General features: G+C 42.9%; 1 protein-coding gene and 2 pseudogenes across 1 annotated transcript in view; 1 reads left to right on the forward strand and 2 right to left on the reverse strand.

The window, feature by feature from the left end:
- LOC101040877 (class I histocompatibility antigen, B alpha chain-like) overlaps positions 1-24,163 on the forward strand; it is a 361,503-nt gene that overhangs the window by 82,903 nt on the left and 254,437 nt on the right. The window lies entirely within an intron of this gene.
- LOC101033376 (E3 ubiquitin-protein ligase RNF34 pseudogene) lies at positions 3,380-4,090 on the reverse strand (annotated as a pseudogene).
- Positions 17,007-18,001, reverse strand: LOC104651305 (G1/S-specific cyclin-E1 pseudogene; annotated as a pseudogene).

The following is a 24,163-nucleotide window of genomic DNA, read 5'->3' on the forward strand; positions in this document are numbered from 1 at the left end:
ATTGTTTGGAAGAGTTTCATAAGGAATGGTACCAGCTCCTCATTGTATGTTTGGTAGAATTCAGCTGTGAACCTGTCTCGACCTGGACTTTTTAAATTTACTAGGCCATTGCTGCCTCTACTTCAGCCCTTGTTATTGGTCTATTCAAGGTTTCAACTTCTTCCTGGTTTAGGCTTGGGAAAATGCAAGTGTCCAGGAATTTATCCATTTCTTCCAGGTTAACTGGTTTACATGCATAGAGTTGTTTGTAGTAATCTCTGATTGTAGTTTTTATTTCTGAGAAATCAGTGGTGATATCTCCTTTGTTGTTTTTTATTTTATCTATTTGATTCTTCTCCCTTTTCTTTTTTTATTAATCTGGCTAGTGGTCTGTGTATTTTGTTGACCTTTTCAAAAAACCAGCTCCTGCATTTACTGATTTTTTTGAAGGGTTTTTTTTTGTGTGTGTGTCTCTATCTCCTTCAGTTCTGCTCTGATCTTAGTTATTTCTTGTCTTCTGCTGGCTTTTGAGTTTTTTTTATCTTGCTCCTCTAGCTCTTTCAATTTTGATGATAAGGTGTCAATTTTAGATCTTTCCTCACTTCTCATGTGGGCATTTATTGCTATAAATTTCCCTCTAGACACTGCTTTGAATGTGTCCCAGAGATTCTGGTATGTTGTGTCTTCATTATCATTGGTTTCAAAGAACATCTTTATTTCTGCCTTCATTTCATTATTTATCCAGTAGACATTCAGGAGCCAGTTGTTCAGTTTCCATGAAGCTGTGCAGTTCTGAGTTAGTTTCTTAATTCTGAGTTCTAATTTGATTGCCTTGTGGTCTGAGAGATTGTTATGATTTCCATTCTTTTGCCTGCTGAGGAGTGATTTACTTCCAATTTTGTGGTCAATTTTAGAGTAGGTGCAATGTGGTACTGAGAAGAATGTATATTCTGTGGATTTGGGGTGGAGATTTCTGTAAATGTCTATTAGGTCCACTTAGTCCAAATCTAAGTTCAAGTCCTGTATATCCTTGTTAATTTTCTGTCTTGTTGCTCTGTCTAATATTGACAGTGGAGTGTTAAAGTCTCCCACTATTATTGTGTGGGAGTCTAAGTATCTTTGTAGGTTGTCAATAACTTGCTTTGTGTACCTGGATGCTCCTGTATTGAGTGCCTCTATGTTTAGGATCATGATTTCTTCTTAATGTATTGATCATTTTACCATTATGTAATACCCTTCTTGGTCTCTTTTGATCTTTGTTGTTTTAAAGTCCATTTTATCAGAGACTAGGATTGTAACTTGTACTTTTTTTTGCTCTCCATTTGCCTGATAAATATTCCTCCATCCCTTTATTTTGAGCCTATGTGTGTCCTTGAATGTGAGATGGGTTTCCTGAATACAGCACATTGATGGGTCTTGAGTTTTTACCCAATTTTCCAGTCTGTGTCTTTTGATTGGTGCATTTAGCCCATTTACATTTAAGGTTAATGTTATTATGTATGAATTTGATCCTGCCATTTTGATGCTAGCTGGTTGTTTTGCCCATTAGTTGATGCACTTTTTTTTTTTTCATTGTGTCAATGATCTTTACCATTTGGTGCATTTTTGGAATGACTGGTACTGGTTGTTCCTTTCCTTGTTTAGTGCTTCTTTGAGGAGCTCTTGTAAGTCTGACCTGGTGGTGACAAAATCTCTCAGCAATTGCTTGTCCATAAAGGATTTTCTTTCTCCTTCGCTTATGAAGCTTAGTTTGGCTGGATATGAAATTCTGTGTTGAAAGTTCTTTTCTTTAAGGATGTTGAATATTGGCCCCCACTATCTTCTGGCTTGTAGGGTTTCTGCTGAAAGATCCACTGTGAGTCTGATTGGCTTCCCTTTGTGAGTAACCCAATCTTTCTTTCTGACTGTGCTTAGCATTTTTCCCTTCATTTCAACCCTGGTGAATCTGACAATTATGTGCCTTGGGGTTGCTGTTCTCAAGGAGTATCTTTTTGGTGTTCTCTGTATTTCCTGGACTTGAATGGAGGACTGGCTTGCTAGGTTGGGGAAATTCTCCTGGATAATATCCTGAAGAGTGTTTTCCAGCTTGGATTCATTCTCTCTGTCACATTCAGGTACACCTATCAAACGTAGATTAGGTCTTTTCACATAATCCCATATTTCTTGGCGGCTTTGCTAATTTCTTTTCGCTCTCTTTTCTCTATTCTTGCCTTTTTGTTTCATTTCATTGAATTGATATTCTATCTCTGATATCTTTTCTTCTGCTTGGTCAATTTGGATAGTGAAACTTGTGAATGCTTCATGAAGTTCTCGTGCTGTGTTTTTCAGCTCCATCAAGTCATTCGTATTCTTCTCTTAGCTGTTTATTCTAGTTAGCATCTCATCTAATCTTTTTTCTAGGTTCTTAGCTTCTTTGCTTTGGGTTAGAACATGTTCTTTTAGCTCTGAGAAGTTTATTATTATCCATCTTCTGAAGCTTGTTTCTGTTAATTTATCAGATTTATTCTCTATCCATCTTTGATTCCTAGCTGGTGAGGAGTTTTGATCCTTTGGAGGAGAGGCATTCTGGATTTTGGTGATTTCATCCTTTTTGCACTGGTTTCTTCCCATCATAGTGGTCTTTTTTTTTCTTTTAAAAGTAATTTTATTCCTAAAGTTAAAATCAGCTAGTGAGTAGCACTGAAAATACACCTTCACTATACAAAACAGTGTAAAATGATTATGCATTAATAAGGAATTTAGCACACACACTTATAAAAGAAGCTAGATGCAGCCCTTGCTATAGAAAGCTACACCTGAACAAAAATGGACATATGTAGTCTAAGGCCCTGGCAGTTGACTATAGAATGTCAGTTGTTCCCAATTACGTTTAAATGCAGAAACAGCAACAATGTGGAAACTTATACTCATCAAATGTTAGCATTTAAAATATACATGACTAATAAAGTGAACATTCAGAGGAGTCCCTGCTCAGCATGTTTCACATCAGCCACCTGTGGACTCTTATCTCATCCAAAGAGGACAGAAATTTTAAACATCCGAGCAGTTTAAATTAAAAATAGGATGAAGGGGAAATAAGAGAACAGGATAACTGTTCTCCAAAGACAGCAGTGGCTGATGCTCACATGGCGCAAACAGGCTAACTTCAATGAATGTCCATGGGATGTGTGATAAAGTCCAGCTGAGCCTGGAAAGCTCATGTGTCCACAGACAGACAGGCTCATGGCATGGACCAAGGTTTCCACAACTCAGTATGGATCTTTCTGTCCCCACTTAGTAGTAAAAATTATTTTAAAAAATAGTTTCAGCCTTTGAACAGTAACTTTCTAGTTTCTTCTGTGCATTGAAATGTTTGGGGTCAAGTTTGAGGGTGACTGACCTGTTGAGGGGAGCCTCAGTTTTAGGACTTGAACACATGCACAGCTCGCACCACATACTGCTGGCAGATGGGACACTCACTTATGCGCTTGCCACAGTTGGTGCAGGTAACCATGTGCCCCCGCTCCAGCAGGACACAGTTGATGATGGCATCCATGCAGATGCGACACAGGCTGTTGTCTTCCTCATCTTGCAGCTGCAGCGGCTCGCCATAGGACTTTTGGTTTTCTTCATTCTCTTTGTATAACTGGTTTACTGTCTCTACCATTTCTCATTTTTCATAACAGCCAGAATAGTTGGCAAAATTCTGAGCGAGAATTTCCTTCAGCTGGTGCATGCTCATCCCTTCCATATCACCAAGGCTTGGCAAGTCAGACAGTGAAGCTTTCATTCTCTCCTTGGAGAGCCCAGGGGTCCGATCATCTGCATTTTCTACTTCTTCATTGTCATCCTCATCGTTGTCATCATCATCATCTGTGTTTGCTGAAGGGATTTCACTTTGTACCTTCTTTCTAAAGACTGAAAATGAAAGTCCACAGGCTTTGCAAATTATGTTGGGCCCTTCCGTAGCTGCTGGAGGGTAGGTGGAAAAATCAGGGCTTGTTTTAACTCTGAGTGGGCTGGTGGCTCCTGCAAATTCTGACTGCTGACCCTTGACAGCTCCAGCTCCCATAACTTCATTCAGCAGCCCACAGCATGAAGCCCACATAGACATGGCACCTGCCTTCCTCATGCTTGGGTTTTTTTTTTTTTAAACAGTATACTTGATCCTTAGCACCACTACCCCACTTTCATGGCTGCAACCACCTCGGCTCAGCCAGCTCTGCCAGGGAACTCAGCACCATAACAGCTCCTCACACTGCCGACCTCCTACTCCATGGGCGGTGATTACGGCACCTCCCATCAAAGTGGCTTTATCTCTCTGTGGTCTTTGTAGTTGGTGACTTTCAGATGGGGTCTTTGAGTGGATGTTCTTTTTGTTGTTGATGAAGTTATTTCTTTCCGTTTCTTAGTTTTCCTTCTAACAGTCAGGACCCTTTGTTGAAGGACTGCTGGAGGTCCACTCCAGACCCTGCTTGCCTGGAGATAATTCATAGGGGCTGCAGGACAGTAAGATTTTCTGCCAGTTTCTTCTTCTATTATCTTCATTCCAGAAGGGTACCTGTCAGAAGTGAGCCTGAGCTCTCCTTTATGAGGTGTCTCTTTGGGAATATGGGGGTCAGGAAGCTGCTTGAGGAGACAGTCTGTCCCTTATAGGAGCTCAAGTGCTGTGATGGGAGTTCCATTGCTCAGTGAATAGATGCTGGACAGGCACTTTTAAGTCTGCTGCAGCAGAACTCATAACCATCTCTTTTCCCAGGTGCTCTGTCCTAGGAAGGTTGGCTTTATTTATAAGTTACTGTCATGCTGCTGCCTTTTTTCATAGATGCCCTGCCCCACACAGAGTAGTCTAGTCACAGTCCACCAGCAGAGGCATTGCTGAGCTGCTGCAGGCTCTGCCCAGCTGCTGTGTGAATTGCCTTGGTAGTGGCAGACTGCCTTGGTAGTGGTGGTCACCCTTCCCCCCACTGAGTTGGACTGCCCCAGCTCCAGCTGCACTTGCTGCGAAACTCTCAATCCAGAGTGTTTCAAATTGCTTGTTTTGTGGGGGTGTTACCCACCAAGCCAGATTGCCTGGCTCCCTGTCTCTGCCCTCTCCCTTTCAGTTGAATGGGCAACTCTGTCTCCCAAGCATTCCAGGTACCAGTTGAAATGGTCATCCAGATTTGCATGAGTTTCTGTGTGCCAACCCAGCACTGGCTGAAACCACCATGCTGAAAACTTGTGGCACTTTTCAGCCTGGGAATCTCCTGGTCTGCAGGCTGTGAAAATTTTTCTGGAAATGCAATAGGCACTCACCCTCTGTGTTGTTCTTACTGGGAATTGCACTGTGGAGCTGTTTCTATTTGGCCATCTTGGATCCTCCCTTTCTAATGTTTATATGATGATATTTATGTCTGTGTGTATGTATTCATACATGTATTAAGGAAATATCTTTGTTTTCATATTTTCCTTATGATCTTGTAATAAAACATAAAATGTGATAACAAGAGTTCCCTTTTATTAATGATGGTTTACCTTTTATTAAACATGATATTTAGGTTATAGTAAATCAAAGAGAAGAGTGCATATCATGCATTCAGTTTGAATCTTTTTCTGAGGAAAGAGTCAGTGTGTTTTTAGTTGGATGCAAGATAGTTGTATAATCTTTGGCGAACATATGACTTTATGGTTGTTTTCATTTGGAGACTAACTACGGTTTAAGAAAACATTAACAGATGCCAAGTTCACAAACATGGACTGGGATAATGGCTCTTATGTGTTAATTTCACTAAACCATAGTGCCTAGTTATTTAATCAAATGCTAAATTTAAATGTTGCAATGATGGTGTTTTGCAGTTGTGATTAAAATCTAATGTCAGTTGATTTTATAAAAAGGAAATCACCCTAAAAAATGTGGGTGAGACTTTTCGAATCTGCTGAAGGCCTGGACAAAGTGTGAGGCTTCCCAGAAAAGAAAAAATTCTGTCTCAAGGTGATAGCAGCAACTACAGTTTAGGTTTCCAGTCTGCCAACCTGGTCTACAAATTTTAGACTGAAGACTGCAACGTTGTGACTTTCCAGCCTGCCAGCCTGCTAAGGTGTAATTTGTGGCATCAATAATGTAAAATGAGGGGTGGAAAAAGATGTAAAAAAGCAGAGATTTTATGTTAATTTCAATTCAAGACTGTTATAACTCTATTGTTATATACAACATCATAGTAATGACAAAGAAAATATACATAAACTATACACAAAACAAAATGAGAAGACAATAAAAACATGCCACTAGAAAAAAATTGACTAAACACAAAGGAAAGTTGGAACTAAGGAGATGAGGGATGAAACAGCTACAAGACATGCATAAAATTAGTAACACAATTACAGAAATAAGTCCTTCCTTATCAGTAATTACTTTAAATGTAAAATGATTAAACTCCCCAATTAGAACTCAGAGGTTATCACAATGGATAGAATAAAAAGACTAACCATATCCTCACTACAAGATACTGATTGTGACACTAAGGATGTATAGAAGTTGAAATTGGAAGGATAGAAAAGGATATTCATGAAAACAATAACTAAGTATTTTTATGATCTCTCATAGGGGCCTATGTGTTGGCTGGACTTCTGCCATATTTTGTTGGCTAACACAGATATCAGATCTACTCATGTTTAAGTGGGTGGAGAGACCTTACCTCTTGATGAGAAAGTGGTGGGTCAAACTAAAAAAACCAAGTGTGATGAAAGATATTTTTGCAGCCATCTTTGGAAAATACATCCAACCTAAAACATCCCATCTGTCAGAAAGGAGTAACATCATCATGCCTTACTGCTCAAGTTGAAGTCCTGTGATTTTATATGTTGGAAACAATTGCTCAGAGTTGCAAAGAGAATGAACACTTAAATGAAGATTTCTCAGCAAGGCAAATTTACTTCTGCAGAATGGTGCCACTCACACTCTTGGCTGCTTAGAGTGCACATTGAACAAAGGAGGGCAGGAGTTTTTATCCCTAATGCAGTCACTACTTCTGTGTCCTTTCCCATTGGCTGGGATTGGATTGCACAATCTAAGTTGACCCTGATTGGATATTGTTTAGCAATTTTCAAATAACGGAGGTACAGGTTTGTTACAAAAGTGGTGAAAAGAGACATGTTTAAGCATGTCCAGGCATGTCTGGAGATGGCAAAGGAAGGAAAGATTACTTGCAGGGTCAGGAACAAGAAAGTAAGTGGAGAGGCATATTCTTCTACAGATCGGGACTGTTGGGAAGAGCTGTTCACCAAGCAGGTGATGAAGATGAGGGATGAGGAGGTTCCAGGACAAGGAACTTGCTTTGGAGAACAGGGAACAAAAAAGGTAAATCTTTTGAAGAGGAACTATTTGTTCCTAACATATAGTGTCCTGGGGAAGGACCATGCCTTAGGAAGTAGGTGTGGAGTTGAAGCTCTAAATAAGGTAATCGTTTACAGCCACAATTTTACTTTATTTTGATAAAATTTTGTGTCATTTTTGGTAAAATGCGGACTCACAAATCTCTCTTCAGGGATCTCTTCAGTGGTGGAGATGATATGCTTCCTTCCTCCACAGTTCTGCCTTACAGATAAGTGGATCTAGGTCTCAGTTTCAATTCTTTAAAACACCAGAGACTTGGATGTGTGCATGCCACAAAATGCTGAAAGAATGCTCTCTGTCACTTTCCCTTCTCTCACTCACTGCATGGTGAACAAGAACCTGCTCTACCTTGACCTTTCGAATGGGGAGGAGGATCACACTCCTGCATAACTTTCAAGCTTTCTGAGTGAAACCTGCTGTCCAAACAGCTTTGTTCATTGTAAAGACTAAACCCTACACCAAGAGCTCTCCCTTCACTCACCATGGCAGGGACTGAATCCCATGAAAAGGCCCAGAGAAATCCTGGCTCAAAAGGTCCATTGTCATGTCCCTTCCATCTAAATCAAGCCAACATATTCATCATAATATGGGGTATTGATAAGGATATAAAAATAATTACCACAAAAATTTGACACATACATTCTTTTTATTACATCCATATTTTTCTTCTGCAAATATAAAGAAAAGAAGCCTGCACAGCAGTAGAAGTTTTTCCCCTTGGAGAGAATCCCATTCACAGTCGAAAAGCTGGAGGCAGAATCACTAGAATGGAGCAAGACTTGCAGGAATGACACAGCACTGGGTCTTGGGGCAGCCAGAGTTAGGGAGGGCTCACATTCTGGGTGACACCAACCTTTGACTCTCCTTTTTTTTGTTCTCATTGCAAGAACAAAGTTTCACAGTGTCAAGGGACAGAGCCAAGTCCAAGAGACTTACTCCATTTTATTCTTTAGAAAATGCAAGTTGAAGAACAATCCAGATTTTTATGGGCCAAATTCTATCCCTGCAAATTGACATGTTGATGTCCTAAACCCCAGTAATTGAGAAGGTGACTGCATTTGGAGAGATCTTTAAGGTGGTCATTAAGGTCAAATGAGGTCCTATGAGTGGGCCCAAATTCAATCTGGCTGGTATCCTTATAAGAAGAGAAGACTAGGAAACAGACAGATACAGAGGAATGACCATGTGGAGACCTAGGGAGAAGACATCTACAGGCCTCAGAAGAAATGTGCATTGCCAGCACCATCATCTTGGACTTCCAGCCTACAGAACTGTGACACTGTGATACAATAAATTTCTTTTTTTTTTAAATTATTTGTTTTGTTGTTGTTTTTGTGACAAAGTCTTGCTCTGTCAACAAGGCTGGAGTGCAATGGCATGATCTTGGCTCAAGGCAACCTCCACCTCCCAGGATCAAGTGAGTCTCCTGCCTCAGCCTCCTGAGTAGCTGGGACTACAAACTCTGATTTTTGTATTTTTAGTAGAGATGGGGTTTCACCATGTTGGCCACGATGATCTCAATCTCTTGACCTTATGATCCACCCACCTCAGTCTCCCAAAGTGCTTGGATTACAGGCATGAGCCATCGTGTCTGGCAATTTCTGTTGTTTAAGTCACCCAGCATGTGGTACTTTGTTATGGCTTCCCTAACAGATTAAACCACACATATTAACCTGCCTAGTATCTGGACGTGGAATTTTTTCAGGGTATGAATTATCTGGGTTTTCTAAGAACTCAGTGAATCAATTAAAAATTGACAAGCGTAGATGATAAAGGTTCATTTCCAAGCCACTTTGGGTCCCATGGTCGCCACTCAAAAAAGTGGAGATGTCCCCATTTCTTTTCTAATTTCCTCAGAATGAAGCTTGTGATTTCAATCTGACATATAATCACAAGCTGTATTTACGATTCTTAAGATGCTGAAGAGCAAGCTTTCCCCCTAGTTTTCTAGAAATTAGGAGAAGTAATTATTTTGTAAGCATTACTAAAGTAAAAGGGGATTTTTTTTTACTGAGGGCTTTGTAAGTATTATATATTTTCTACCTGCTTTTAAGAGCCATGCTTCTTAAAATCCTAAAAGCTAATGACTTCTCTTTCATCTTTCTCTCTGCATTTATCCCTTGGTACTGGAGAGACCCTCACTGCATCTCAGTAAGGATGAGATGTGTTCTCATTTATTCTCACTAGAATGGATATGTTTATCCATGACTCACTCATGAATTAAAAAGCACCAGGACTTGGAAACATTCTCCTGAGGTCACAGCCATTGAGTTGTGGAGCAGTGACAAGCACATGGCACCCTTGGTCTAGTCCAGTACTCTGGGTGCCACCAGAATTGCAGAATTGCAACCCTTTAATTTTTATACCTTTGGATATTTTCTCTTTCTTTCTTTTTTCTTCCTTCCTTCCTTTCTTTCTTTCTTTCCTTTCTTCCTTTCTTTCTTTCTCTTTCTTTCTTTCTTTTTTCTTTCTTCCTTTCTCTTTCTTTTCTTTCTTTTTTCTTTCTTTCTCTTTCTTTTCTTTTCCTTTCTTTCTTTCTTTCTTTCTTTCTTTCTTTCTTTCTTTCTTTCTTTCTTTCTTTCTTTCTTTCTTTCTTCTCTTTTTCTTGAGACAAGGTCTTACTCCATCACACAGGCTGGAGTATAACAATACAATCTCAGCTGACTGTAACCTCCACCTTCCAGGTTCAAGTGATCCTCATGCCTCAGCCTCCTAAGTATCTGGTACTACAGGTGTATGCCACCATGTCTGGCTAATTTTTGTACTTTTAGTAGAGATGGGGTTTTTCCATGTTGGCCAGGCTGGTCTTGAACTCCTGACCTCAAGTAATCCTCCCATCTTAGCCTTCTGAAATGCTGGGATTACAGGTGTAAGCCACCACATCCAACCATTTGGTTATTTTCTTAACCAGATAAGCAAAATGCATGGTGAAAATAAAGTGCAAAAGCCCTAAGCCCTTGCCTTAGATTTACTGGGCTGGAGGATGGAGAGAGAGAGGCTGCCACTGATTCTCTAAATTTCAGCTCCCATTGTTGGTCACTCAACTGAGAGCAGGAAGTTTACCTTTTGTACTTGAGACATCAGGGCAAAGAGTCCCATATCTACCATGAAAGAGAAAAGCGTCCCTCCTGCCTAAGAAATCATGTTCCAGTTTTCTCGTTGCATGTGCTTTCCTATACACATAACTATTTCTCCTTACTTCAAGTACCAGCTGTCACAGGGCAAATGTAGCAACAGCAGAAAGGAATTACTACTGAGCCTGATGCCCTGGTGGAAGCTCTGAATGGAGACTTTATTTCACACTTGGTGCCTCTGAGTCAGTGCAGAGTTTTGCCTGACTCCACTCTGGCTCCAATTTGATTAAGGTCTATATGCTCTGGGACATCTCTAGCTCCTCATCAGACATGACAAAGAATTCCATGTCCAACTCCTGAGGTCCCTGATGGCAGTGAGAGGCAGCTCCTCATGGAGGAGAGCTTTGAGGAGACCAAAGCCTCATAGACTTCATTACTGTTGGGCCACTTGGCTTCAGTTCCCTGACAACAATGAATCCATGGGCCTGAATTCACCTCTGACATTCATGTTGTTTTCTTGGGCTTCCACAAGTGAGATGGAGGGAAAGGACACAGGGATTCAAAATCTCTGACTACCCAGTGACCTCCCCTCACTTCCACTCAGAGGAACACAGCCATTTCACTAAATCCCTGAGGATGTGGCCAGTATAAATAATGGAGAGAGTTTCATGAAAGGATGGGTGGTGCCCTCTAGACCCTTTGTCTACATCTGCTGGGCTTTCTATAACATGAAATGTCCCAGAGACCGTAAAATTCTAATCTTAGATCCTCAAAGCAAAATATGTGAGGCTCTTAGCCCTGGTCAAATGAGCAAGGGCTTTGAGAGACCAGGAAACTTTCTAAATATTGGGATGCTTTACTCCTGAATCCTGAGCCCTGAATTCTTAATCCTGGAAGTCAGCTTCTGGCCAGGGAGGCCAGTATCATTATATCTGGTTTGCCTCTGTGAGACCTCTTGTCCCTCTGTGTTTCACATCTTTCTACTCTCATTAATCCCAGAACAGATAGGAACATTCTGCCATCATTGATGCCTTTTGCAATAAACTTCAGTGGCATTTGACTGAATTAATAAATGAAAGCATTAATAAAATATGAGATTTAAAGAATGGCAGTTAACATGGGTTTAGAGTGAATAAATGGATCAAGTAATGAATTTTAAGAAAATGCATGTAAAATTTATCTTAATTCTAATTGGCAATATTACCTTGACTGTGGAATTAACAAATGTTTCTAAATTAAAACAAAAAAGTGCAATCACGAATGTGTGAATGCACGGAAGTGTGAATGAAAGGCAATGCACACAAGAAAAAAGGTGTGCACATGAAGGAATTCTTCATTCCAGGGTGTTTAGTTTTTCTTTCTTTTTCAAAACTAAAAAATAATATCACCAAGATTAAAAGCAAAAGAGTGGCTTTGCAGACAGTGAGACACATTTGTAGAAAGAGAGCATTAGAGATTAGGAAACTTGTTTATCCTGAACCTATTTTTAACTTTGAAAATTGTTGCTGGATCTCTCACAGGAAGATGATGGCTGAGATTCTTATTAATTTTTCTCTATCCATGAGAATCCTACTGTATATGACTCAATATGGTTCAGCCTCGGACTCCCCTTAGAGCATCCATCAGCACTTGTGGACCCTCAGGACCTAATGGGAAAGTCACCTTGAGATTCTGGGCCCAGGGCTTTTACTGGCAGAGATTATGCTGATTTGACTGTGGAAAGGGGAGGACCAAACTTAGATCCAGGATGCACCCCTTATACTGAGGTGGGTAAAAATGGGTATATGGTGGGAATCCCTTCATAGAACTGGCACAATGGAAGCTACCTGGGTCCTGTGGCAGGGTCAGGATTTTGACCTGAAGGTCCAGGCCCCTTTCATTCTCTTCTCAGAACCACCTTCCAAGCTCATCCTAACCATCGTGGAAACCATTGCTGGCTTAGCACTACTTCCTGCTCTGGTCTTGGAGCTGGGATGTGCAAAAAGTTCTCGGGTGTGGGAGAGGCTGGAGAGATGGCTTTGCCCTTTCTCACCTGTAGAGGTCCTGTTGTTTGTGGGAGACTTGCTGAGTTCCTTTTCCCTGTTCCTGCTGGGGCTGGGGATGGTGAACCCAGTCAAACCACAAACCCTGAGAGGGAGCCAGGCAGACTGACAAGGAGGGAACTCCCTGTCAAGTGGCCAATGGTCCCAATCAGAAGAGGTGAAGAGTGAGAGAGGAGGCTGCTGGGAACCAGAAGCCTGGCAGCCAGGAAGGCTGAGAAAGTGCAGGCTGACAATAGAGGCCAGAGGCTGGAGACCCTGGGAGTCAGCTGTGCTGTTCCCTCTGAGCCCCAGGTGCAGGGGACGGTCCTTTACACCAGGCAGCTTCAGGTCTCATGGCCATTTCTGGGCTCTGTACTCCCCTGATCCTCCATGAGGATTCTAAACATCGGGATAAGTTACCCAGGGCCCCAGGAATCTGATTCTCACATAACCTGAATTACCTTTAATAAAAATATCATCCTTCTATTTTGTTTCTTACAAGACATAAAATATTAAACAAAACTTTTGTGCAGTATTAACTAATATGTAGGTACCAGGTGTATGTGAATAGATTCTCCCAGTTATTTATATTGGAAGAAAGTGGGGTCCAGCCCCATTCACAGATGAGAACAGCAGGATAGCAACACTCAGAATCATGACACTGGGTGCCCTGAACCCTGAAGGAAAGAACTTTGCTGCAAACAGACATCCAGGAGACTGATTGCAGGGTCCTCCACTGTCTTTTCCTCCTGTCCTGGGTCCAGGGTTTAATGGTTTAATTTCCTAATCTCAGCTAGTAGCAATATATTAACCAGGTATTCATTGACCCTTGGGCCCCCCTCTACCATGGCACCTAACAGGGTCTTCTCTCCTCATAAGAACATCAGGCGGGGTCTACTCTATAAAAACCAGCAAGGAAGGGGCAGTGGGGGCAGCTCATCTCTAACCCCTGGAATAGAGAGAATGGAGCCATGGTCTTGTTCCTCACCCATCCCATGGTCTTGTTCCTCACCCATCCCATGGTCCTGCCTCAAATACAGTTCTCTCTTTCTCCTCCTGCAGGCTCTGCTGGGTCCTCTTTATTATCATTCTCCAGGTGGTGACAGGGTCCCTGACACTGATGTGGTGTTCACAGCTTCCTGAAATGTGATCCTTGGGGCCCAATGTCAACAGCAGTTGACTGGGGAGCAGCTTTGTGCTGTGTGGGATCTCTGGATTTGAAGGTAGGGGATGGAGATGGACTGTCCATAATGCTCAGGGTGTCGAGGCTGAGAGTGGCTGAGCTGAATCTGGTCATTATAGTGTTCTCCACAGTTTGAGAGCTGCCTTGTGCAGACCAGCAAGACACAGATTGTTCTCAACTCCCTTGTCTCTGGACCCTGACTTCTCTTCTGCCAGCTGTGCAGCTGATGAACTCTGTCTCCTCCCAAGCATAGCATAGGAAGGATGTAGGGAGAGGGACCCATTCCCCTAATACCTCAAGACTTCTTCCACATAATCTCACTATCCAGGCTTGGGGTCCCTGTCCCTGGAGCGACCTTCCTTTTCTGGGAAAGAAAGGGTTACAGTGTTTCCCTCCCAGATTTCCCCTATGACTCACTCACTCTAGACAGATGTCTTGCTCTATGAGTTATTGTTCTCACATGCTTTCCTTGAAGCTGTGCTGATATTACAAACTACTTTTTTTTTTTTAGACAGAGTTTTGCTCTTCTTTCCTTAGTTGAAGTGTAATGGCAGATCTCTGCTCACCACAACCTCTGCCTCCCAGGTTCAGGTTCAAGCAATTCTCCTGCCTCAGCCTTCCAAGTAGGTGGGATTACAGGCACACACCATAAAGCCTGGTTAATTTTGTATTTTTAGTAGACATGAGGTTTCTCCACATTGGTCAGGCTGGTCTCGAACTCCCAACCTCAGGAAATCTGCCCAACTGGGCCTCCCAAAGTGCTGGGATTACAGGTAGGAGCCATTGTGCTCAGCCTGATATTACAAACTATTAAGAGAACATGGGGCCAGGCACGGTGCTCACGCCTGTAATCCCAGCACTTTCGGAGGCTGATGTGGGCAGATCACTTGAGGTCAGGAGTTGGAGATCAGCCTGGTTAAAATGATGAAACCCCATCTCAAAAAAATTACAAAAATTAGTCTGGCTTGGTGGCGGGCACCTGTAATCCCAGTTACTCGGGAGGCTGAGGCAAGAGAATCACTTGAACCCAGGCACGGGAGGTGTGGTGAGCCAAGATTGTGCCATTGCACTCCAGCTTGGGCAACAAGAGCAAAACTCTGTCTCAAAACAAAACAAAATGAACAAAGAGACAGAGAACAGGAGGGTAGGCTTGCTCTTTGGATTCTGAGGATCTGCTGTGCTGAGGCAGGGGCAGGTGGGAAGAGAAGGGTTGGGGGAAGGGCAGGTGCTGAGTGGTATGCCTCCTAGTGCAGGGGTCAGGGTGGATTATGGTGAACAACTGCTCTGTGGGGAGAGGGAAGTAGAGAATAATGCACCCACCTGTTTACAGTGTTCACAACCCTCAGGGAATTCACTTAAATATCTTAGAGTTTGCCCTAATCCAAAGGTATAGCTTTAAAAATAAAATACATGTCATTTATTTATTCATTCAGCCTCCCTTGTATGTATCCACACATGCTGAAGCGTTGTTAGAAGGGAAATACAAGACTTAATAAGGCCACCACCTCAATAATATCTAACAAAATATGATGCAATGCTTGTAATCCCGGCCACTTGGGAGGCGGAGGTTGCAGTGACCTGAGATTGCACAATTGCACTCCACTGTGAGTGACAGAGTAAGACTCTGCCTCAAAATAATAATAACAATGATGGGAGTTGTACACGTTAGGCCTTCGGGTTGACAGTGACCATTAGTAAGGCACTTAGTTTCCCTATCAATGGCTAGGGAACAGACCGTATACTGACATCATGCCCTTCAGCAACATAGAAATTTACTGTGCATTTTTTTCTTAAAATCATAGCTTTAGGCTACTACATTAACAAATTCTCCAAACAAAATTAATTTTTTTTAGATGGAGTCTCGCTCTGTTGTCCAGGCTGGAGAGCCATGTCCTGATCTCAGCTCACTGCAACCTCCGCCTCCTTTGTTCAAACGATTCTCCTGTCTCAACCTCCTAAGTAGCTAGGATTACAGGTGTGCACTACCATGCCCAGCTAATTTTTGTATTTTTAGAAGAAATGGGTTTCATCACATTGGCTAGGCTGGTCTCGAACTCCTGACCTGGTAATTTGCCTGCCTTCAGCCTTCCAAAGTGGTGGGATTACAGATATGAACCACTGTGCCTGGCCCACTTATTCTTTACAATAAGATATGGGTAAGGGTGAAAAAAGTATTAAATAATGCTGATTACAGATTCTTTATGACCTTTAGCCCAGCCTAGGAAAGAAATTATACCTAAGAATCCTATTGAATGTGGAAATAACTTCAAAACCAGTGCCATCGAGGGGGGCTGAAGAGACTGAGGCAGAATTGCTTGAACTCGGCAGGTGGAGGTTGCAGTGAGCCGAGATTGCACCACTGCACTCCAGCCTCAGTAACAAAGCAAGACTCCACCTCCAAAAAAAAAGAAAAAAAAAAGGATAGCAGCACTTAGAAAACAAGCATTCATAAAAGGCATTCTGCATTGTCAACAGGTAGTGTGAGAAGAGCAGCCCCAGCTGTGGGCTCTGAATCACAAAAAACTTTTGCTCACAACTACCTGCTCCACTTAGTACCACACAGCGCAGATCCTCTGAAGAGAGACCAACAGCAACAGTTGCACTCCTCACCTTCAAGCTGGTGCTATTGTGTCAGCAACCAATCAAGTCTAGCGTTATTCTCCTTGGCAGCATCTGAAGCACTTACTGGTGTTCTGGAGGAGGCTGATGTACTTGACTCATTTGTTTTAAAAGTCTAAGCGGCCAGGTGTGGAGGCTCATTCCTGTAATCCAAGCACTTTGGGAGGCCGAGGGGGGTAGATAGATCACCTAAGATCAGGAGTTTGACACCAGCCTGACTAAGATGGTGAAACCTCATTTCTATTAAACACACACACACACACACACACACACACACACACACACACACACAAGCTGGGTGTAGTGGTGGGCACCTATAATCCCAGCTGCTGAAGAGGCTAAGGCAGGAGAATTTCTTGAACCTGAGAAAAGAAAAGTCTAAGCAGTCAATAAAAACCACTTCTTCCTGTGCAATGCCATCCACAGAAATACTTCTTTTTGAGACGGAGTTTCGCTCTTGTTACCCAGGCTGGAGTGCAATGGCACGATCTCGGCTCACCGCAACCTCTGTCTCCTAGGTTCAAGCAATTCTCCTGCCTCAGCCTCCCAAGTAGCTGGGACTACAGGCACGCGCCACCATGCCCAGCTAATTTTTTTATTTTTAGTAGAGACAGGGTTTCACCATGTTGACCAGGATGGTCTCGATCTCTTGACCTCGTGATCCACCCCTCTTGGCCTCCCAAAGTGCTGAGATTATAGGCGTGAGCCACCGCACCCGGCCAGAAATACTTCTACTGCAGAAGAGATGCAATCTTCCATTTACATGTCTGTAAAAGCTAACGCACACCTCTGCTGCAGCAGACAGAACAGAGCTGAGCAGCCCCTTCCACACAGTGTCGTTGGTGGAGAACGCTGGCATGGCCAAAGTGTTCCTTTTCCTCTGTTGTGCGTTTTCCTGCTCTGTGGTGAAGGGTGAGGACCTCAGCGGGGAGAGGAGAAATCCTGTTTTGTTCACACAATGTGGCTCTCTTTGGGCTTTGTCCAGCAAATCCAAGCTGTGTCTGTGGGTCTGTATGCTGTGTGCGTCTTCAGCAGGAACCCCTGTGAAGTGCTTCAGTTTTGATCTCCTGGTCTCCTTATAACCATGGCAAATGGAACCATCCACTTGACACAGTTCTCTCTGTCACATCACTGATGCTCTTAAACCTTTTGTGTCAATTCAAGTGAAGAGAAATACAAGGCAGAAGCAGTGAGTACATCCTAAGAAAATTCTAAGCAGTCAACATCCAGCACACAGAGGTCTAAAAGCTCCGCAATCTGTAAACATTTGCTGGGGACGCTGTGGCAATAGCACTTTGTGTGAGTCATTTAGAGATGCCACCTGCATGTATACATTCAGCCAGGACACAGTGGCCAGGGGACTTAAACACCACTCAGGGGTCTTTATACTCATTCATTCTACAGTAAGAATGTTATCTCCTGAACAAGCCCCAAAGTTGCACACCGGTGCAACTGTGAAACACGTTATTTCCTCAAGTTTGGCTGTAGTAAATAAAGATAAAATCCCAATAATCTGTAAAAGAGTTTTTACAACATTCTGTGCTGTCATACATTGATCAAAGCAATCCTATGCCAAGTAAACTACTTCCCTGTGAAGTCTGTAGGCCTCACATGCCTCCATTAGCCAATCCAGAAAAGGCCACAGAAGAGGGTGCCACTGCATAGAGTGTTCATCCCATAAGTATGACTTTTGCTTGTTTAATATGATTTTCTAGACCTCTTCTCTGCCCAGATCTGTATAGGCAGGTGAGGCTCTGGATCACATGAAACACTGAGGCTTGCCCGGCCATGGTGGCTCATGCCTGCAATCCCAGAACTTTGGGAATTCAAGGAGGGCAGATCACCTGAGGTCAGGAGTTCAAGATCAGCCTGGCCAACGTGGTGAAACCCTGTCTCTACTAAAAATACAAAAAATTAGCTGGATGTGGTAGTGGGTGCCTGTAATCCCAGCTACTTGGGAGGCTGAGGCAGATAATCACTTGAGCCTGGGAAGCGGGGGTTGCAGTGAGCTGAGATCATGCCGTTGCACTCCAGTCTGGGTAGCAAGAGTGAAACTCTGCTAAAAAAAAACAAAGAAGAAGAAGAAGAAAGAAAGAAAAAGAAAAAGAAACGGTGAGGCCTATACGTAAAATTTGGGTAAATCATGCTATCCTTTTATTTGTCAGATTTGGGGATCAAGGAGCAGGGGTTTGCACAGACTGCATTACTGTCCCAAAGCTTAATGCCACACTGGCCTCTCACAGTCCTGTCAATATTGGCAAGTTGTCTACTGGATTCTGAAAACACACACACACACACACACACACACACACACACACTCACATTTTTCTTCTCTCTGGAACAAACAGAGAAATCAGTACCACCTTCTCTTTCCTGCTGCCCCATTCCCAGTGAGAGATTGAGACCATCCTGGTCAACATGGCGAAACCCCATCTCTACTAAAAATACAAAAATTAGCCTGGCATGGCGGCATGCACTTGTAGTCCCAGTTACTTGTGAGGCTGAGGCAGGAGAATTGCTTGAATCTGAGAGGCAGAGGTTGCAGTGAGCCAAGATCATGCCACTGCACTCCAGCCTGGGCAAGAGAGCAAGACTTTATCTCAAAAAAAAAAAAAAAAAAAAAATTGAGCACTTTTGCCATGGCCCAGTTTGCTACCTCATTAGAGAACAACAAAGGCCACCCACCTTGTGGCCTGAGTCATAACTTTGGTTAAGGCACTTGGGAGGATATCTTTTGGTAAAGAAGGTGAAAAGCCAGGAATATCAACTGCACCTCCTGGCTAACATCTGGTAATAAGAGATATGAAAGGATTTTTTTTTTAGCTCTATAATCAAAACTTAATTAAAACTAATATTTTGGATTTTATGTGTAGATATTGTTTTAAGGTCTCTGTTCTCTCTGCGTAAACATTTATCAGTCAACTAAATGTTTCTCTTCTTAAACCCCCTGCTAATCACATGCACTTTCTGTTTCCCTATTTCGTTCTTTTTTCTTTTTCTTTCTTTCTTTCTTTCTTTTTTTTTTAGATGGAATCTCATGTTGTTGCCCAGGCTGGAGACTGGAGTACAATGATGTGGTCTCTGCTTGCTGCAACTTCTGCCTCCCGGGTTCAAGCAATACTCCCACCTCAGCCTCCTGAGTAGCCGGGATTACAGGCACATGTCACCACACCTGGCTAGTTTTTGCATTTTTAGTAGAAATGAGGTTTCACTATGTTGGCCAGGCTGGTCTGGAACTCCTGACCTCGTGACCGCCTGCTTTGGCCTCCCAAAGTACTAGAATTAGTGAGCCACTGTGCCAGGCCTTCCCTATTTATTTTTATCAGTCCTCTTTCCTCTTACCAACCTTGGTGCCATATAAGGAAAAAATAAAATAAAATAAAATTCAAATAGCCTGGGATCCCTTAAGAAAAACACAAAAGGCACCACAGACTCATTTTTGTGAAAAACTGCTGTTTTTTCCTCAGGGAATCCCAAGAGGAAATCCAAGAGAGAAAGAAGACCTCTCAGATCTAAAACTCTGTTCCTTTGCATTGCGTGACGTAATTTTGGCTTTGGGATGGCATCAGAAATTACTTTGTATTGTGAGAATACTTGACTTTGGTGTATATAATGGCTGGGAAATGGGCTGATCACAGAAATGGGCTGATTGGCACTGGGTTCCCCCCAGCTGTGGGAGAATGTTTTTGTAGCAAAACACACTGAAAATATTGCATGGACAGATTCTCAAGGCTTTGCTCTCTTTTTGAGAACCCAAAATTCAGTTTCGGCTCTACCCTGAATCCAATGGTTCAGTTAAAAGATACAGACCAAACTAAAAGCACTTATCTAAATCCAATTGATCTCTTTATAAGATCCTATGCTAGGCTGGGCATGGTGGCTCATGCCTGCAGTCCCAGCACTTTGGGAGGCTGAGGTGGCCAGATCATGAAGTCAGGAGATCAAAACCATCCTGGGTAACATGTTGAAACCCGTCTCTACTAAAAAAAGAAATTGGCCAAGCGTGGTGGTGGGCACCTGTAGTCTCAGTTACTTGGGAGGCTGAGGCAGGAGAATCATTTGAACCCAGGAGGCAGAGGTTGCAGTGAGCCAAAATTGTGCCACTGCACACCATCCAGGCAAGGCAATGTGGCACCTGCCTGTAATTTCAGCACTTTGAGAAGCTCAGGTGGGATGATCACTTGGCTTTAGCAGTTGGAGACCAACCTGGTTACACAGAAAAAAGAAAAACATTAGCCGGGCATGGTGAGGCCCTGGAGTCCTAGTGTCTACACTAGCCAAATATGTACACAGATTAAAAAAGGGTCACCAGAGAATTGCCAACCCCCTGCACACTGGGAGAATGGGGTGGAGCTTTCATAAATTCACACCTTCCGCAGGCAGGGAGGAGCCTGATTACTTCAGCTTGTGTTGTGGTGGCCTGGAATTCAATCTGTGAGCTGGGGTTCTGTCAGCAGGACTCCTTCTCAGTTTGTGAGAGGATTTTTTTTCCTTTTCTTTCTATTTCCTTTTCACCCAGTAAATTCTTCTCTACTCACCCCTCAATGTGTCCATGAGCCTAGTCTTTCCTGGTCATGTGACAAGAACCCAGTTATAGTTAAACGAAGGAGCAAAATTCTGAGCTAGAATTTTGCTAGCAACACTAGCTATCAGGAGGCTGAGGAAGGAAAATTGTTTGAGCCCAGGAGTTCAAGGTTACAGTCAGCTAGGATCATGCCACTGCACTCCAGTATGAGTGATGGAGTATAACCCTACCTTCAAAAAAATAAAAATAAAACAATATTGGCAAATAAAGAATTTTATAAAGGTAAAAGATCTACTTCTATCTGTGTGCCTGTATGTGTATGTATTTACATGAGTCATGTACTTATGTGATGGTTCCATTACCAAAATACATAGAAGAGCTCTAATAAATTGGCTTAAAGTAACAGCAGGCCAGGAGCAATTGCTCACGCCTGTAATCCCAGCACTTTGGGAGGCCAAGGCAGGTGGATCACCTGAGGTCAGGAGATTGAGACCAGCCTGGCCAACATGTCTCTGTTTGAGATGGAGGGAAAGACACAGGGATTCAAAATCTCTGACTGTCCAGTGGCCTCCCCTCACTTCCACTCAGAGACATCACAGCCATTTCTCTAAATTTCTGAGGATGTGGCCAAAATAAGTAATAGAGCTCAGGTTGGTGCCTTGAAGAGAGTTCCATGGAAGGGTGGCTGGAGCCCTCTAGCCCCTCCATCTACAGCTGCTAGTTTTGTTGTTTTTGTTTTTGTTTTTTGTTTTTAACATGAAATGTCCCAGAGGCAGTCACATTCTAAGCTTGGATACTCAAAGTAATGTGTGTGAGGGTCTTAGCCCTGGCCAGATGAGCACTGAATTGGAGAGAGACCAGTAAACCTAAATATTGGGACACTTTACTCCTGAATCCTGAAGCTGAATCCTGGAAGTTGGTTTCTAACCAGGGAGGCAGGTGTCATTATATCTGGTCTACCTCTCTGAGGGCTCTTGTCCCTTTGCCCCTCACATCTTTCTACTTCCATTAATCCCCGAACAGATGGGAACATTCTACCTTCTTTGATGCCTCTTGCTATAAACCTCAATGGCAAATGATTGAATTAATAAATGAAAGCAACTTTAATAAAAGATGATGTTTAAGGATGACATTTGACATGGGTTTAGAATGAATAAATGGATCATGTAATGAATTTTGAGAAAATACATGTAAAATTTGTCTTTAATTCCCAATGGCATTTTATTAACTTGATTGTGGAATTAATAAGTGATTCTAAATTAATAGCAAAAAGTGCAATCGCAAATGTGTGAATACACAGAACTGTGAATGAAAGGCAGTGCACACAAGAAAAAAGGTATGCACATAAAGAAATTCTTCACTCCAGGTTTTGTTTGTTTGTTTGTTTGTTTTGACAGTCTCACTCTATCACCCAGGCTGGAGTACAATGGCACAGTCTTGGCTCACTGCAATCTCTGCCCCTCAGCTTGAAGTGATTATCCTGCCTCAAGCTGCCGAGTAGCTGGTATTACCGGTGCCTGCCACTGTTGGGGGAAAGCCCCACAAGCGCCGTGGCAAGGGTCTGAAGCCTCAGCCTTTTTCCATATAAATATTGATTTAGAAAAGAATTAGAAATATAGGCACATAGTTATTCCTTTATATAATCATATATAATTTTATAGTTACTTATAATCATAAAGATATATACTCAATACAACCTTTAATTTTACTAATGACTATTGGGTTATGAAGCATGGAACTGAGGTGGCATTGAGAACAAAGTGACCCTAAGGCAAGATGCTCTAAGCCCTCTGTCATGCCTGCATAAGGGCTGCTGGAGGGCGCCTTAGCTGTGCAGCCGTGCCAGCTCTGGGAAAGTACCTGCTGTTTAGCCAGCTAGGGAAGGAGGTGTACAAAATGGCCAAGACATATCTTTCCTGAGGAAGTTAGGAAAAAACTCTGCTTCTCCAAGCTTGTGTGGCAAGGCCTTGACGGCTGTCAGGAAATCCCGCAGACATCGGGGGGCTTAACTGTCTCTATGTGATCATGTGCTTCGGCGGTCACATTCCATGTCCACTCACGCTCCACTTCTGCGCCTGGTTCCTCTTTTTCTCAGAAGATGAGAATTAATGACCTTGACATTTCTAACAAATATGCGAAAGTGCTGACACATTAGTTTTCTCCTCCTCTCGGCTACTTGAGAGTCCTGGGCCCCTGTCTCCAAGACACGTGACTTACTTGACCCTGTCACTGACCACCATTACCTCACTCTACCTGCCCACTGCTTTGTACTCAATAAAAGTCCGTGTCCAGGCACTCGGGACCACTGCAGGTCTCTGCGCTTTGGCTGGCAGTGGACTCTTGAGCCCAAACTCTCTTTTCTCTATCTCTGTGTCTGTGTCTTTTATTTCTACAGTTTCTCTTCTCCACACCAGCAGGGAGGGGCTCACAGAGCCCTACAGGGATGCACCCTATATGCCACCAGGGCCAGCTGATTTTTGTATTTTTCATAGAGATGGGTTTCAGTATGTTGGCCAAGCTGTTCTCGAACTCTTGACCACGTGATCCACCCTTCTCGGCTTTCCTAAAGTGCTGAGTTTACAGGAGTGAGTCACCGCGCCTGGCCAATTCCAGGTTTTTACAGATCCCTCATCAGGATGGGGAAATACCTGAAAATCTGCTTTCCTCACATGGTCAAATGATTGAGCATAAAATAGAACAGATTGGACACAATTATCTATGCTTTAAACATTTTTTAAAAAAATTCATAAGGAAAAACAATCCTGCCATCACTAAAATTTTTAGCCATCAGCACTTATGACCCCTCACTCAGGACCTAATGGGGAAGTCACCTGGAGATGCTAGGCCCAGGGCTTCTACGCAGCCAAAATTATGCTGATTTGACTGTGGGAAGAGGAGGACCAGACCCCGGACGTACATGCTGCTCCAGATCGGAGGCCTCACACATCTCCAGGCTGAGCTTTTCTCCAAGTCCATGGAGGTCAAGGGCTGAGAATGTCAGCTCTCCAAGCCGCCCTCAACTCCATATTGTGTGTGTCTGTATTGTCACATGCTGACATCACCCCCCTCATCAGAGATTTACAGGAATAGTATCCTGCAGGAGAGCCGTTATCATCCTGCTCTGGCTGGGCTGTCTCTCACTCTTGGGTCATGTGTTCTGTTTCCTGTCCTCTAAAGACTCAGGGCAGCCTCTGCACTTGGGGCTTCTTAGATGTCCTAAATTGATGGTTTCCACCTTTGCGTTCCTTCCTGCTCTGTTTCCAGAATACCCTTATCTTTCCCTTTTATTGTAGTAAGTCAAGTTTTTGAATTAACATCATGAATAGATGTGTTAGTGCAATGCCTTAAATACATTCTTGTCGCTCCCACTTTTGTGGGAGCACTGTGTGGTCAGGAACCTGACAGGAA

Source organism: Saimiri boliviensis, chromosome 4 (genome assembly GCF_048565385.1).
Source record: "Saimiri boliviensis isolate mSaiBol1 chromosome 4, mSaiBol1.pri, whole genome shotgun sequence".
NCBI lineage: Eukaryota > Metazoa > Chordata > Mammalia > Primates > Cebidae > Saimiri > Saimiri boliviensis.